Here is a 15,688-nt window from a genome sequence, read left to right on the forward strand (position 1 = left end):
TAATATTCTATTATATGCAGTATAATATAACAAGTTGGTATGATCCATCACAGTGCCACTATGTGTAAGTTGCATGTTTTCTTCTGTTCCAGGCTTTATGGATAAAAGTTGAAATTGTGAATGTATGTTATCAAATTCATATTTAACTAAATGGCTATCCAGGGACAGGCCTACATGTACTTTGTCAAAGAGAGTTTAAAAAAATAATAATAATGATACAATGGGCAGTACAATAGACAGTGGGTTTCATCCTCCACTTCACCAACAAGAGACAGATAGGACATGAACACCGTGAAAGGAATTTCACATGTCAAAGGTCATGTCTCACCTAGACACAGGATTTGACCTGAAGGTCAAGATTCTATCCATCCCCTGAGCAAGCAGGCAGGCTCTATTAGCTCAATGGTCAAAATGTCAGCACTTGCAAAAGTTGTATATCTGAGTTATATTACAATAAATAAAGTCCTGTACCTGCGGCAGTAATTCTTTATACTGTAAACCAGGGGTCTTCAACGTTTTCAGGCCAGGGACCCCCTAGCTGAGAGAGAGATGAGGCAGGGACCCCCTCTATATTGTATAAAATTGTGTTTCAGATTCAACCTTTTTTGTTCACTAGGTCTGCTCTTTTTCCCCTCTACACCAAACACCTCTTTGACAAAAATAGCCGATCTACAAGCTCACAAGCTCACGCTGCGAGGCGTTGTGAGCTTGTAGATCGGCTATTTGTTGGCTAAAGTTCTCCTCAGAAAAGGGATGCTAGGGTTCAAGAGGTTAAGGTAAAAAGAAAAATCATGTCCCCCAAAGATTTGGCGGACCCCCTGTAGTAACTCTGAGGACCCCCTAGGGGTCCCAGACCCCCTGTTGAAGACCCCTGCTGTAAACAAACTGTATTGCAGACCAAAAGGAAAACACAAAGCTGTTCAATTCAAGTAAACGATCAGTACACTTCAAAAATACAAACGAAAACGATCAAACTCAGTTCTTTAGTCCCGCAAACGCAAAGTTCTTTTAAATATTGTAATCCAAAAGTAATCCAAAAGATATTGTCGATCTTCTATTTTCCGAAAATCAAGTAATTCCCAAAGTCATCAAATGAAAAGGCAGTGCATTGCATTAAAAAAATATATTCCTCACCCAACCTTCAAGTCAGGAGGCCGCATGGGTTCCTTTGTCCAAACGCTCTGACTGGCTTCAGAGCTAAACCCTCAGAAATGTTCCTCCACCAAACTTCTCTCCTTCCAGCTCCCAAAGTCCTCCGTCCCCAGTACTCAGTGGTTTATTAATTCCTGATTTTGGTTTAGTTTAGGCTTACAAGAGTCTCTTTCTCAAACACCACCAAACACTCTTTTTTTAATACCTAAAATGGAACCCCCGGCCACCTCACTTCCTGTCCTTTTATAGTTGTTCCTGATACCTCACTTCCTGTGGAACTTTTCCTTCATGTGCTGCTTTTTCCCCACAGCTCCCCCAAAGAGTGAACCATGTCAACAGAAAATGAATCATAATGGCCATAATCACCTTACACAAAACAAAACAGTTTTTTTCTGTACACTACATTTAGGTGTTAAATATTCAACCATATTTTAACCAATATATTCCCCTGTTATCATCAAGTATGTTATGTTTCTTGTGTATCTTTTTCTTTCAATGCTCATCATACCTGGACAGGAAATACATTATTTCACACATTTATGTGGCTGTGTCACAATAAGGTCCCCCACTGCTTTACGGTTTTTCTTTCTCACTGTGTATATGCATATACACAGTGACAAAAGTGTCGTCTGTATTTACCCATCCTATGACTACATTAGCAGCAGTGAGTGCTATTAGTACAGCGTGCTGGTGGAGGAGTTAAGGGTTACAGTGTTTTGCTCAGGGACACTTCGAACATACAGTACACTACTGTATGTAATACGTCCCAGCCTCAGTAGACTGAGGCTGGGGCGCGAACCAGGGACCTTCTGTTTCCCAGGTGGCCCCTCTACCCACTGAGCTACGGCACACATTATATGTTGGGTCGTATGAAAATGCTTAAAATAGCTGATCTACAAGTTCACAATGTGTCGCATTGTAGTGCGATCTGAGCTGGTAGATGTTCCATTTCTGAACATTTTTGCCTACTGTAATGCACAGATTACACCCATTTTAAAGTCCCTAAATTGGATGTCTGTTCGTTTTAGAATCAATAGTTTTGGATTGATTGAATACTTTAGTCAGAAATGATTGATTGGTTGATTTATACATTCATTGATTGATTTCAAAATAAACAGCTCATAAGCTCACCACTTTCGGTCATAAACTCAGCACAACTTTGCGTTTGTTTGGTAACTTTGTTTTAGGCTACGTACAGTATATCTGACCTGAATTGACTGTTTGCCAAGGATTGGCACTGAAAGAATGCTGTAAGCCTGTGCAGTGACTCTTTGCCCTTATGTCTGCAGTACTGAACCAATACATAATACCCAAAGAACACTGACATAAAACAATTGTCTCATAACAAGATAGCAACCTGTCCAATATTGGCAGTGGCTCTCAACCTGTGGGTATGGGGGGGGTAGTAAGGACTTTTTCATAGCTCAGAAAAAGTTTAAATTTAAAAAGACCATTACTGCATCAAAAGTAACAGACAAACTACACTAAAAAAAATGGTCAAACATTGGCAAACTTGTCAAATATTTATCTGTGGAGCTGCGTCAAACTAAATGTTACGCGTCAACTCCTACAATTCCAAGTGCTTTGCCCGGGTGGGGGGGCCCCCAGTTCAAATATGATTATTTTGGGGGGTCGCGGCCTGAAAAGGTTGAGAACCACTGTAAGGTAAAGGTAGGGAAGCTAACTCTGGACCACATGACACCACCCCAAGGGACAGGTATGATTTGATAAGCTATACACAATCTAAAAGAAACGTGTCTCTGAGGTCACCTGTCATCCCAGTGCCCTTGGAAACTTCCTCACTTTTTGCAGCTTATTGTTCAAGGTGCAGAAGCTCCTTCTGCCTACCGCCAGCTTGAGCCTTTCTTTCTACATCATCAACTTCAACATCAAACAACTGTATTAATCCCTCTAGGGGCAATTCGTTTTGAGGAGCTCATTCATAGACATAACAATATGCTGCTCCAACGAGCTTAAGTGTATGAATAAAATGATTGTAATCATTACCAATTGTTCCCAGGTAAAAGTAAGATAATACACACACACACACACACACACACACACAAATGAACAAATAAAAACTATGCACAAATTATTCCCCCAGAATTAGTGCTGCCGATATTGCAGGTGTGTTTCTCATTGATGACAGGAGTTTGAAGAACACAGAGAGGATCCATCTGTTTCCTCAATTCTAGACCGCTCATCCTGCCCAATGTGCCCACCGTGCCAAGATACAGATTCCATTGAAGAGGAGCAAATCATATAGCTGGCAGGGCACCTTGTTATGCTGGTACAGCTGTAGTTGGAAATAGTTGGAAAATACACTATTTGTCTGCAAAATAGTGTCAGTCTGTCTGCAGTCTGTCTGCAAGAAACGTTGCAAAACATAACAACCACATGACTTTGAATTGCACACAGTCCTTGGAGCACACATCTACAACAGGCCTGGCTGCCAACCCAGGGCTGTGTCCAGTCGTGGATTGAAGCCGCCAGGGCAGAAACCTCGTATCTCCATATTTAAACTTTTTGTGTTATTTTACTACTTGATCGTAGGCTACTACCGATGCTAACTGCTGAGTTAGCCTATATAGTTTTCTTGCTTATTCAAAGGAGTAGTTCGCCCAAAAACCAGTGGAGACTCAAATAGTCTGGTCTCTCCTTTGAGTCTCCGCTGGTCATCACATTATTGGCTTAGGAATGCGACAAAAAACAAAACAATCTCCATGAATTCAAGGCTTCATGGGGTGTGTAATTGATATAAAATAAGTAATTTCTTAGGTGATCTACTCCTTAAAGAGATTGATCCTCCCCCTTGTTGTTCTTTCATTTTCCCTTTAATGTGTGTTTCTTTAACACATGTAAGGTATTCATCAAACTGTAAAAGTTTCATGTAGTTCCCCTTGTAGCATATCTCTGCAGGTACTGAAACTGTCCTTCAGTCATCTCATCTTAAAGGCATCACAGCCACTGGAAACATCACGCCGCACAGTGCATAATACATTTATTTATTTATTGAGGTCACATCTGGAGGTGTATCAATGGCATCATAACAGGTCCTCTTCAGTAAGACAGCTGACGTATGTGCATGCCAGGGATCTCACAGCACACCGAGGCAGATGGCAAAACCACGCAATGTCAGCACTTTCCCCCCGCAGGCAACCTGAGAAACTCACTATGGTCAAATGAAACACAAGACATACAGTAGCAGACACCTTCAAACTCTATTTATACAGCCTCGGCAGTCACGCTTGTCATTTTTTGTGAAGAAAGGTAAAAACACACACTTTTCCTGACACTTTACAAGAATAAAAACACACTTGGACTCACAGTAAAAAAAGAATAAAAAAGAAAGACCCCCAGAAGAAAACAGTGAAGTATTATGACTTGTACAAACCTAGTTGTCTTCAATTCCGGTCCTATAGCAACGCAGAGAAATGGGAGCTTTCATTAGCCACCTAATCAAGGATTCAATTTAGACCGGGAACCCCCAGGGGAATGCAATTAACGCCCAGCTGGTTGAATAGAACTCGCAGTAGTCTGGGGTTCCTGGGAACTGTAAGAGCCACGGGAAGTCATAATTGACTTATTAAACAACACTGCGCTGATGTAACCGAAAATAAATTGAATGAAAAAGCACCTATCATGCTTTACAGATGCTTTCATTACTTAACACCAGACGTAGACCTTTTAACCCATTAAAACCGGGAAAGCATTCGAGTCATTTAGTATTTTTAGCATTGGCTATTCAAAAATAGCAGATCTACAAGCTCACAGCGCGTCACTTCGTGCCGCGCTGCCAGCTTGTACATCTGCTATTTTTGAACATTTTTTGAAAAATCTTTAAAGTGTGAGAACAAACTACTGATTCAGAAGGCATTTGTAGAATCGTCCCCTCAAGTCTTCAATGCGTTAAACACAAAGTAGTTCACATGCCTATTACAGAACATGTTTCACTTCACTCAGAGGAGCTGAGCTGTAAAGTGATACAGCCATAATGCATGAGAGATGGGGTTTCAAGGAAAGATGTGCGGTTTGCCAAGTCAGTGACTGGGAGAGAGAGACAGAGAGAGAGCAGCAATGTGGAGAAAGATTGCCCTAACTCCCTCTGCGAGGTTATCGATCGTCTCCCCGTACTAATCCTGCGTCCTGTCTCCTGTATCGCACAGAAAGCCGGCCGGCTGGCCACTGTCTACATCCATCACACTCTGCAAATGTATCGTTGGAAGTGAAACAATTGTTTATTGTTTTTTGGCTTAGCTCAACCTTCCTGATGAAGTTCATTGATCTATAAAGCAATCCATGCCCCCCACCCCCACCCCCCGCACCCCCAGACACCTGATCGTTTGTTCTGCAGAGAAATTATTGGGTTGATCCGCAGGCCACTGAGCAAGGCATCAGGTGTAATTATTGAGATGGGATGTCTAACTGTCAACATGATGAATGGCCATTTGACTTTATTTGTCTTCTTAGCCTGCCTTTGGTTTTCAGTGCTATACTTGAAACCAGTGGTGGAAGAAGTACTCACTTTTTTTACTTAAGTAAAAGTATCAATACTGCAATGTAGAAACACTCTGAAACACAAAGTACAAAAGCATTGGTATCAAAATGTACTTAAAGTACCAAAAGGAGAAAGTACTCATTATGCAGAATGCACCGTGTATACAATGTATAAAAATCTTCTGAAAATAGCAGATCTATTTTCAGATCTACAATGCGTCGCATCACGACGCATTGTGATCTTGTAGATCGGCTCTGAAGTGGTTCTGAAGTGGTTAATGTACGTAATAATCAAAATCTATAAAGTAACTAAAACTAAAGTTTTCAAATAATTGCAGTGGAGTAAAAGTACAATATTTGCCTCTGAGATGTAGTGGAGTAGAAGTAAAAGTATTGAAAATTGGAAATACTCCAGTAAAGTAAAATTAACTCAAAATCTACTTAGTTAGTTTACACCACTGCCTGCCATGGAGGTATTCCATTTCCTTTGCTCAGTGCCATGCGTCACACACATAGAAGCATATTGAATTCCTTCACTTGAACAGAAAAAATCTTTCGATAATAAACCCCCGAGCGTAATTTTCGGAGCAAAACACACTCAGCAGCAAAAAATAGTTTGGCTTGACAACTAAAAGCCTGTGTTTTTGTTTCTCCTGGAAGGCGCCATTAGTTTTACGCTGTCAAAAAACTTAGTTTCACCTAAACTTCCTTATAGCTTCCAACATTGCCTGAAATTGACTTTTTTCTTTTCTTTCGTTTTGTTACAAATCAGTAACTGGGTTCAAGCAAAGAAAGAATTCACAAGAGACCAGATGCTGGGAGGCACAAGATCTCTGGAGTTGTTATCGTGCATCCATGAATACAGCTTCTGGCCCCGGATGACCTCAGCACTTATCCCCCGAATCAATCAATGAATCGTATTCAAACTGCCTGTGTTGGCTTCCAGCAAAAAGATACAATGATAACAGTAAATACTGTTATATATATATATATATACCATGCAAGTGTTATTCACACTACTGATAACTAATGTTATATTGGTAAATATTGGCCTGAATGGACGGCGCTATACAGTTAGCCAGGAAAGACGCGCAAAATGTGTCCACGTCTTTAAAAATAGACAGGCACTTGATGATATCGCTGTTGTCGGGTAGAAACCGGTTATCACCATAGTTTAACCTTTTGTGTTTTCTTGTCATTTTTATCATCCTACAACGTCACACAAAAGCATCAAAAGTATCCGATCCACAAGCTCGAAACGCGGCGCGAAGCGATGCGTTTCGAGCTTATGGATCGGCTACTTTTGCCATTTTTGAATTTGAATCCTGAAAAGTAACAGCTTTGGACATAATGAGGTTTCCACCCGACAGAGACGATAAACTGCAGCCTTTCCAGAAGTGTGCACAAAAACAAACGCTCCCTCAAAGTAAACAAACCCACAATCTCTGCAAACAACGTTGTATCTCAATACAGATCAATACAAGATACAGGCGCACAGTTCAAGAAAACAATTGGCCTCAACAAATGGATGTATTTAAAAACCATGCATTTGGCAGTTTACAGAGGTGAGGTCAGCACTCGGCGGCACTCAACAAAACAGCCGCAGCAGCAGAGCTCGCATGGATGCCTTTCGAAGCAGAAAGAGGAACTTTTAAAAGAACGATTTCATCCCATCTCTGCGGCAGAGCGCTTCATTCGCCCTCGCATGGTAGCCCCGCTTTCTCGATCAATTATTCCCACTAAAATAAGTACGAGGGAGTCCATGAAATATTAAAGCAGAGGCTGCACGGGGGTTGAAAGCTTCCCCTGTGCGGGGGTGTTGTGTCTGTTGTATTTTTCATGACGGTGGAGGGACTGCGATGATGAGGACACGCTTCGAGGCGCTCTGGGGGTTCGGCGCTTCTTCCGCCGAGCTAATTCAGTCGACGCGGTTCCAAAAGCCACCCAGCAGAGAGAGCGTGTCCAGATGGAGCTCAAACTGGATCACCCGGGGAACCTCAGGGTCCCATGCCCCACCCCCTTTTACCTCCACAAGCACAGATGTTCACCAAAAGGCCTGCTGTTTATCATTTCATTGCTGTGATGACTAAATATTACCAGGTTCAAACACTTACAGCATTAGAGAAGATCTGGGGTTCACGTCAATTGATTGATTGAATACTGTATTAGTCACTTTTGTAATTACATACTTTTCACTCTACCATCTTACAGCATATTTATGGCATCTTATACAACTTTGACATTTAGCATAACAGTATGATAGGCTCTACTATACCTATTTGTATCATTATCATGATAATTATGATTATTATTTTTATAAGATGATGATGGTTACCACAATATTCAAATAAACATGCACAGTTGAAAGTTAAATTAGCATTTTTCCCTCTGAGACTTCAACTGATAGTTTTGTATAAGTGATATCGGTAAATTCCAAATAAAATCAAATTACTCTGCGGCACCCCTGGACTGACATCCCAGCACCCACTTTGAGAAACCCTGCTCTATTGTATTGCTAAACTTAGACGCTAAGGCCATTGAAGCCATCCATGCAGCACGCCAGACACGAAGATAAAAGGGAGACACTCGGGTGCCACCGAGTGTTATCTTGAGACCTGTGCCTATCAGCTGAAGCCTGAAGGCTGGCCTGACAAAGCTGACTAGACAGGCCTAGACTGACATTCCCTCCGGCTGCCAATCTGATGGGGCAAGAAAGGCCCGGCCTTACGGAGGAATTGTAATTTCAGATCACCCAGCAGCACCAGCTCTCCAAAGGAGGTTGCTATACTGCAACACTGTAGGTTATAGAAGAACTTGTGAATAGATGTAATTATGGCTGACCGTTATTTCTGATCATCTGGTGATAGTCTCACAGGTGTGGCAAGAAGTGCTGAGGTGCAAAGTGAATTGCCCTCGGCTCCAACACATTATTGTGCGGTTCCACCCACAGGCTCCGCCCTGTGACTGCCGTTTTATACCTAGATGTTTTATGGAGCATTAATCAAGGCGTGTCTTAAAGAATATCCACATCACCTGACCCGGGGGAGGGGGCGTGTCCATTCCCTGTACATATCGTCGTTGTCAGGCAGAAAACTCTTTTCTCCATATTGTAACTTTCTGTGTTTTTTCGTAAATGAACACCCTACTTGACCATACTACAGTCATAGTCTACACTCTACAGCGTCACACAAAATTATCAAAAGTATCAGATCTACAAGCTCGAAATGCGTCTCGAAACGCGGCGCGAAGCCATTTTAGATTTGAATCCTGAAAAGTAACAGTTTTGGACATATGAGGTTTCCACCCGAGAGAGACGATATGTAATGGAGTGGACTGAGATAGTCTCAATACGATAGAGAACAGTGTGAAAGGTTTTTTGTAAGATTGAAAGGCAAGTTGAGGAGATTGTTCAGTGTGTGTACTGAAGCAAAGGAACATTGAATAAATGCCTATTTCTGACCTGACTCATCCTGTGGAACGTGTTCTTTGCCAGCACATTCTCCCCCACGCACACGCAGTACAAAAACATGTGTAGCATGTTTATTATTACATTTAAAGTTCCATGAAAAAGTTATGAGCCAGCCTGTCTGCCTTTCCCCCGTTGCGTCTTGTGCATATTATATTACCGTTTTTTCGCCCATTCCCCAAACCACAGCTATAGCGCATCACAGAACCGGGATATGTGCATTCCATGTAGTAGCTTTCAAGGAAGCAGATGGTGCCTCGCCTACATCTGTACATATAGCGTTGCTGTCGGGCAGAAACCTTGTATCTTCATATTTTAACCTTTTGAGTTTTTCCGTAAATTAACGCCCTGCTTGATCATACTACAGCGTTACACAAAATAATTAAAAGTATGCAGATATACAAGCTCAAGCTTGTAGATCTGCATACTTTTGCTATTTTTGGATTTGAATCCTGAAAGCTAACAGTTTTGGACAGGTTTTCGCCCGACAGACGAAATACAATATGCACAATGCAGAAACGGGGCTAGCAGTGACGAGGCATATAACTCCTCAAGGGGAAGTTTTGCTCACTGATTATTGTGCATCACTTTGTCTTCGATCGAACATCTCTGTTTTGCCTCATTGAAAAGAATGTGGTGGAAGTGCCTTTGAGATGTGAGATCTCTTTTAGGAGATTTGCCCAAGACAGCAGCAACAATAAAAAATGAGAGCACATCACACACAACATATAATACACAACATATACATTAGGATACATACATACAGTACAGTACTTAGTGGCGTAGTGTATTGGTTCTCAAAGTGGGGTCCGGGGACCCCCAGGGGTCCTTGGGGGGGTTCCAGGGGGTCCCCATGCAAAATTTGTTAATATAGCATCACAATCATAACTACCATATTTAATACTTTGGCTATTCAAGATGTTTGCAAATCTTTGAATAATATATTTTGAGTGAGTGAACATTTTTAACACAAATCTTTGCTTCTCTGGGGGCTCCCTGGCACATCATATTTTTGAGAAGGGGGTCCGCAGCCAAATAAATATCATTTTGGGGGTCCTTGTTGGAGAACCACTGGCGTAGTGTATAATGACAGTTTAGGTCCCGCCACCCCCAGTGTACAGTAGGCCTATTATGAAGCACACAGATTTTGCATGTGGACTTATAACCCATTACAACTGTCATCTTAGATTTTAGCTATAAATATATAGCAACATAAGTTTTTCAGAAAACTTGTCATTTGTACATCTGCTGTTTTTGAACATTCTGGAAAGTGTTTGAAAAATGTTTTTAACACAAATCTTCTCTTCTGGGGGTTCCTGGCACAAAATGTTTTTAGATGGGGGTCCGCGGCCAAATACATATAATGCTGGGGGTCCTCGAGAACTAGAGGGCATTCATATAGAATTGGCCTCAGGTCTTGATGAGTTAAATCACTTTTAAAACCAGCATTACATGTTGAACCCACCCACAATGAAACGCTGGCAAACAGGCACTCTGGAGGCTCTGGGTACCTGCGCTATATACAGCTCATAAATGCATTTTTTTTCTCTCTCTCTCTCTCTCTCTCTCTCTCTCTCTCTCTCTCTCTCTCTCTCTCTCTCTCTCTCTCTCTCTCTCTCTCTCTCTCTCTCTCTCTCTCTCTCTCTCTCTCTCTCTCTCTCTCTCTCTCTCTCTCTCTCTCTCTCTCTCTCTCTCTCTCTCTCTCTCTCTCTCTCTCATTGAACAAAATAGAATTGGGCGGGCCAAGAGTTCTATTTAAAACCAGGAAAAGCAAGCAAGGCTGAATCTAAATGATGTGTTGTGTGTCTATCTCTCATCTGATCCATTCATCACTGGTGTGGGCTGCATCCACCTACAGTTTATCGTTGTCGTCGGGCAGAAACCTCAATCCATATTATATTTTTTTTATGATTTTATTGAAAATTAACATCCTACTTGATCTCACTACAGCGTCACCCCAAAGTATCAAAAGTAGTAGATCCACAAGCTCGAAACCCGGCGAGAAGCTACACGTTTTGAGCTTGTAGATCTGCTACTTTTGATATTTTTTTCATTTGAATCCTGAAAAGTAACAGTTTTGGACATAATGAGGTTTCCACCCGACAGAGACGATCTCTTGACATCTCATGACATGATGAAATTGAGACTTGACATTTGAAACAACAATTACCCTGCAATCAGCACTGCATATGATAGACACACATTATCATCTTTTATTTATTTATTTTTCGTTGAGAATACGCATATTTTGCTATCAGACTATTTTACAAAAACAATTGAAAACGATGACTGTGATGGGTTTGCAATATCAAGGTATACTGTGGCAGCAAGATAGTATTTGTAGTTTAACGTGTGCTGTTAACTTCCTCTTCGAACACAGGCGCGCTTTCAATTTGATCTACTTGCAAAGGGCCCGTTCTCCGTCCGACATACCCAGGCCCCTCACCGGGCTGTGTATAGCTACTCACTGGTAATTCACCCAGTGAAACCTGGCCATGGTTCCCACAATCTTCAAATGCTTACGTCATACAGTCTGGAGCAACGGAAGCTCTGAAAATGATCCAGGGATAAAGTGGATGGGATTTTTACAGTTGCGAATATTTGTCCTAATACAAATCAAAATAATAGAAGCCTATATAGCTTGCTGCAGATATGGAAATTAAAAAATAAAATGGGAAGAATATAAAATGTATATTTTCGTGAACGGCGAACATATGACAGCTTCCATTCTCGGCTTTCGAGTTGTGTAGTTCCAGACCTGAAATAGCATTCAGGAGATTGTGGAATAGTCGTCTGGCAATAGAAGACTAATGGTCTTGTAAGTTGTAACCCATGCTAAAGGTACAAAATAAGAGCTGGTCTTTCCTAGCTCAGTAAGTACTCTGAGTGCTTTGAGAAGTATCAACCTGTGGACCTGGTTTGCTAGTTACAAGACACAAAGCAAAGTCCGTTACAAAGAAGAAGCTACAACAGGCAGTGGTGAGTCGGCTTGGTTCCTTTCAGCAATACGCACACTGTGACTGCACCTTAATATTCCAAATAATACAATACAATAATTCACGGCTTCACCCAAAATGTTTTGATGACTCCCTCTATTACGCGCTGTGTTGTTGCAGGCTGCATGATGATGACAGAATTATGAGTTTGACGAACGCAGGACGAGCGGAGCTTATTCTGGACACAAAGTACTTTAGGGAACTGGTTCTAAAAATTGGGTCAAGGAACCCCCTGGGTCCTTGAGGGATTACCAGGGGGGTACCAGGACCAGTTTAAACACTGAAGCTCGACTTTCTTTTTCAGCTTGTAGATCGGCTATTTTCAAGAAATGTTGACAAATCTTCCCTTATGGGGATCCCTGGATCTTTTCAAATGGGGGTCCGCAGCCAAAGTGAAAGAGGTTGGGAGGTTTGCGCTTTAAAATTGAGGCTCACTTCATAGGGCTGAAAACAGGTGCGAGATGCCAGCATGAAAATCCATAAACAACCAAAAGGCTCGCACACTGAAATATGAAAACTGAGGCTCTTTAGATGCAAAAAATAGTCCTTTACTTACAAAAGTGCAATTTTACATAATTTCTTCGAATAGCACTTTTGTGTTCTATGATACGTGTTTTCACAGGTCTGCAGGTTTTCCCTATATACTGTAGCCCACAGGGGCATCAGAGAAGGTATATGACCCCAGCAGAAGTGCATGTGAGGCATTGTCTGACGTCATAGGACTTAGAAGTAATGTACAGTAGCTAGAGATAATGAGAAGGGAAGCTTCTAAAAACAAAACCTCATGAGTTCTATGCTCAACACTGAACTTAATTGTGGAGGTCATACTATTCAGATGCAATGCAAATGCCTCAATGGGCCTTTCCACAGGAGAAAGCAATCGGCAATCTCTTGTGCAGAAGTATATGTTCAGAAAAGGGGTTATTGTGTACAACAAACTTGTGTTCCAAATAACCCATAAAAGAATAGGCAAAATCAGGACCAAAACTATAGAACCCATAGCAACACGAAGACATTGCAGATGTCTGTTGAACTGATGAACTGTTCACCAAAAAGAAAAAAAGTATTGAAAGTACATACTTACAAAAATGTGGGGGGGCCCTTGACATGAATATGTTTGAGAACCACTGCTTTAGGTGAAAATGTATGGCCACTCATTGTATATAGTATGAAATAATCTGACCAACAGACCATAAAGTGCAAGTGGCCATTTCGTAATGAGCGCTCGACGGGTAGATTGAGCCCAAGCACGATGTTGTAATTGCTTATTTTCCTCCTTATCAAATGTTCACTTTTAACATTTACTGCACACTGACTTGATTTGATGCTTGTAGCTCAGCAGGGAGGCATGGCGGGGCATGTGGTACACAGAACACCACAGGAGAAAGTTGTTGTGGAACATGTGCGACGTCTGATTCAGAGGCAAACGTCAGCGTTAAAGAAAACAAGGCGCTAGCTGTTACACTGTGTGAATTACACACAGCGTCACATGAATATTTAAAATCGGATCAGTGGAGACTTCAATTATGTGAGCTACCGAGCTGTAATGTCACGGATGATTATGAGAGCGGCAAAGGTTCACGGGATGCTGTTTAGCTGACAAAATCAATCAGCAGCTACAAACACACGCATGCACACGCACGCACACACACAAACACACTGGTGTGTGTCTAAACATAGATGAGTGGGTATATGCTTGCTAATATTCACATGTCTTCATGCCTCTCCATCGCATAGTCATACACAGCATGCTCGCACACACAAACATACCATATGTGTGTATGCAAATGCGCGCGCGCGCACACGCACACACACACACACACACACACACACACACACACACACACACACACACACACACACACACACACACACACACACACACACACACACACACACACACACACACACACACACACACACACACACACACACACACACACACACATACTGGCCCTGAGAATTTGATATAAGTATTACATCATTTTTGGAGAAGCACCCTGCCCTTATGTAGAAACACACTGATGTGTCTAATCATGTACGCGATGCAGTGCAGCTGCCAGCTTTAGCCTTCTTCTCCTCCTTTACCTCTTTCCTAATCTCAGGGGCTCTGCGGCAAATTAGAGCCTAACGTTGATGAATTATGGCATATCGTCCATGATGCCGGGAGCTCCTCTACCCCAAATCAATTTAAGTGACTTTCCCCCCGCAGTGAGAGTGGACTTTTTGTTAAAAGACTTCATGAGAAAAAATTATGGCATTAATTTTGCAGCCTACGCCAGCTGTTATGAAGATTTATTGCCATACTTAATGTTAATACACCAGCCCAACCCTGTCATATCCAACGCTGAGACGGCTGCAGGTCGACCGACGGGGTTTCTGCCATCCTTGTAATTTCCTGGCCCCAGCGTGAAATTTGTTTGACAGTAAAACAATCTAGAAAAAAAACTAGTTCCTGCGGTAATTGCCAGTTGTCAGATTTATGGCGATTTCGTCCTTGGGGCAACCTAAATTAGTTGGTTACAAAGAGTTATGTATGATGTGTCATTACATTTGAACATCTACTGTTGTGTAATGGGCGCCAGCGACATTTTGAAGGAGAGAGATTCCTCACTCAGTGTCACATGGATTACATGTTACCTCCCTTGTGATCAGTGGGAAATGGCTAAATGATTCTAGGATACAGTACAGTATGTGGCAACCGCTGCTGTCATTACAGATTACATACATGATCCTTGTATTCTTCTAGGATGTGGCAACCACTGCTTTCATTACAGATTACATACTTGAACCTTGTATTCGTAGTTGTCAAACATGGAGTTTACAATAAATCACTATAATTCCATGTAATTCTTCAAAACTGGAACGCTTAGGTTTGAAATGTCAATTTTTTTAATCTGCCCAGTGTCTGTCCTGTGATTAATAAACAAGCATCATGCAGCCAACAGAGTTGGATGGGAGTTATGTTTTGTTTGTTTGTCTCCCACTGGGAAGAGACCCTGTGGCAGATCAAGGACCAGATGGGGGGGATACATCTCCACACTGGCCTGGGAACGCCTCAGGATCCCCCAGGAGGAAGTTGCGAAATCTCTGTTGGAACTGTTACCCCCGCGACCCAATTCCGGATAAGCGGTTGAAGATCGATGGATGGATGAAACTTGGTGGGAATGATGAGTAGGATGCTTAATTACTGGAACCCTAGGGTCCCTATTCTGAACATGAACATTTGGCAAAAATAGCAGATCTACAAGCCTGTCAAAGTTGGCGGAGGCAATCTTTCCAGTCTTCTTTTATTCAAGTCTTCAAATGAAAAACAAAGAAACTGTACAGTGCAGAGGTCTGCTTTGTACATCGGACGCCCTCCGATGTCACAACATATCAAAAACCTAGGAACACATCAAACACCTAGGAACACACTGCCTTGTTCACACACAATACATAAAGTAGTATGTATTAATAAAGTGTTCAACTGCCATTCCTGACTTGAATTATTATGTCACGTGTGGATCACACATTGGGGACCTGCAGTACGACACACAACATGGCCTACACATTACTACCATACCTGGTATGATAC

This window comes from Gymnoscopelus microlampas (assembly GCF_963454915.1).
Source record: "Gymnoscopelus microlampas genome assembly, chromosome: 22".
Taxonomy (NCBI): domain Eukaryota; kingdom Metazoa; phylum Chordata; class Actinopteri; order Myctophiformes; family Myctophidae; genus Gymnoscopelus; species Gymnoscopelus microlampas.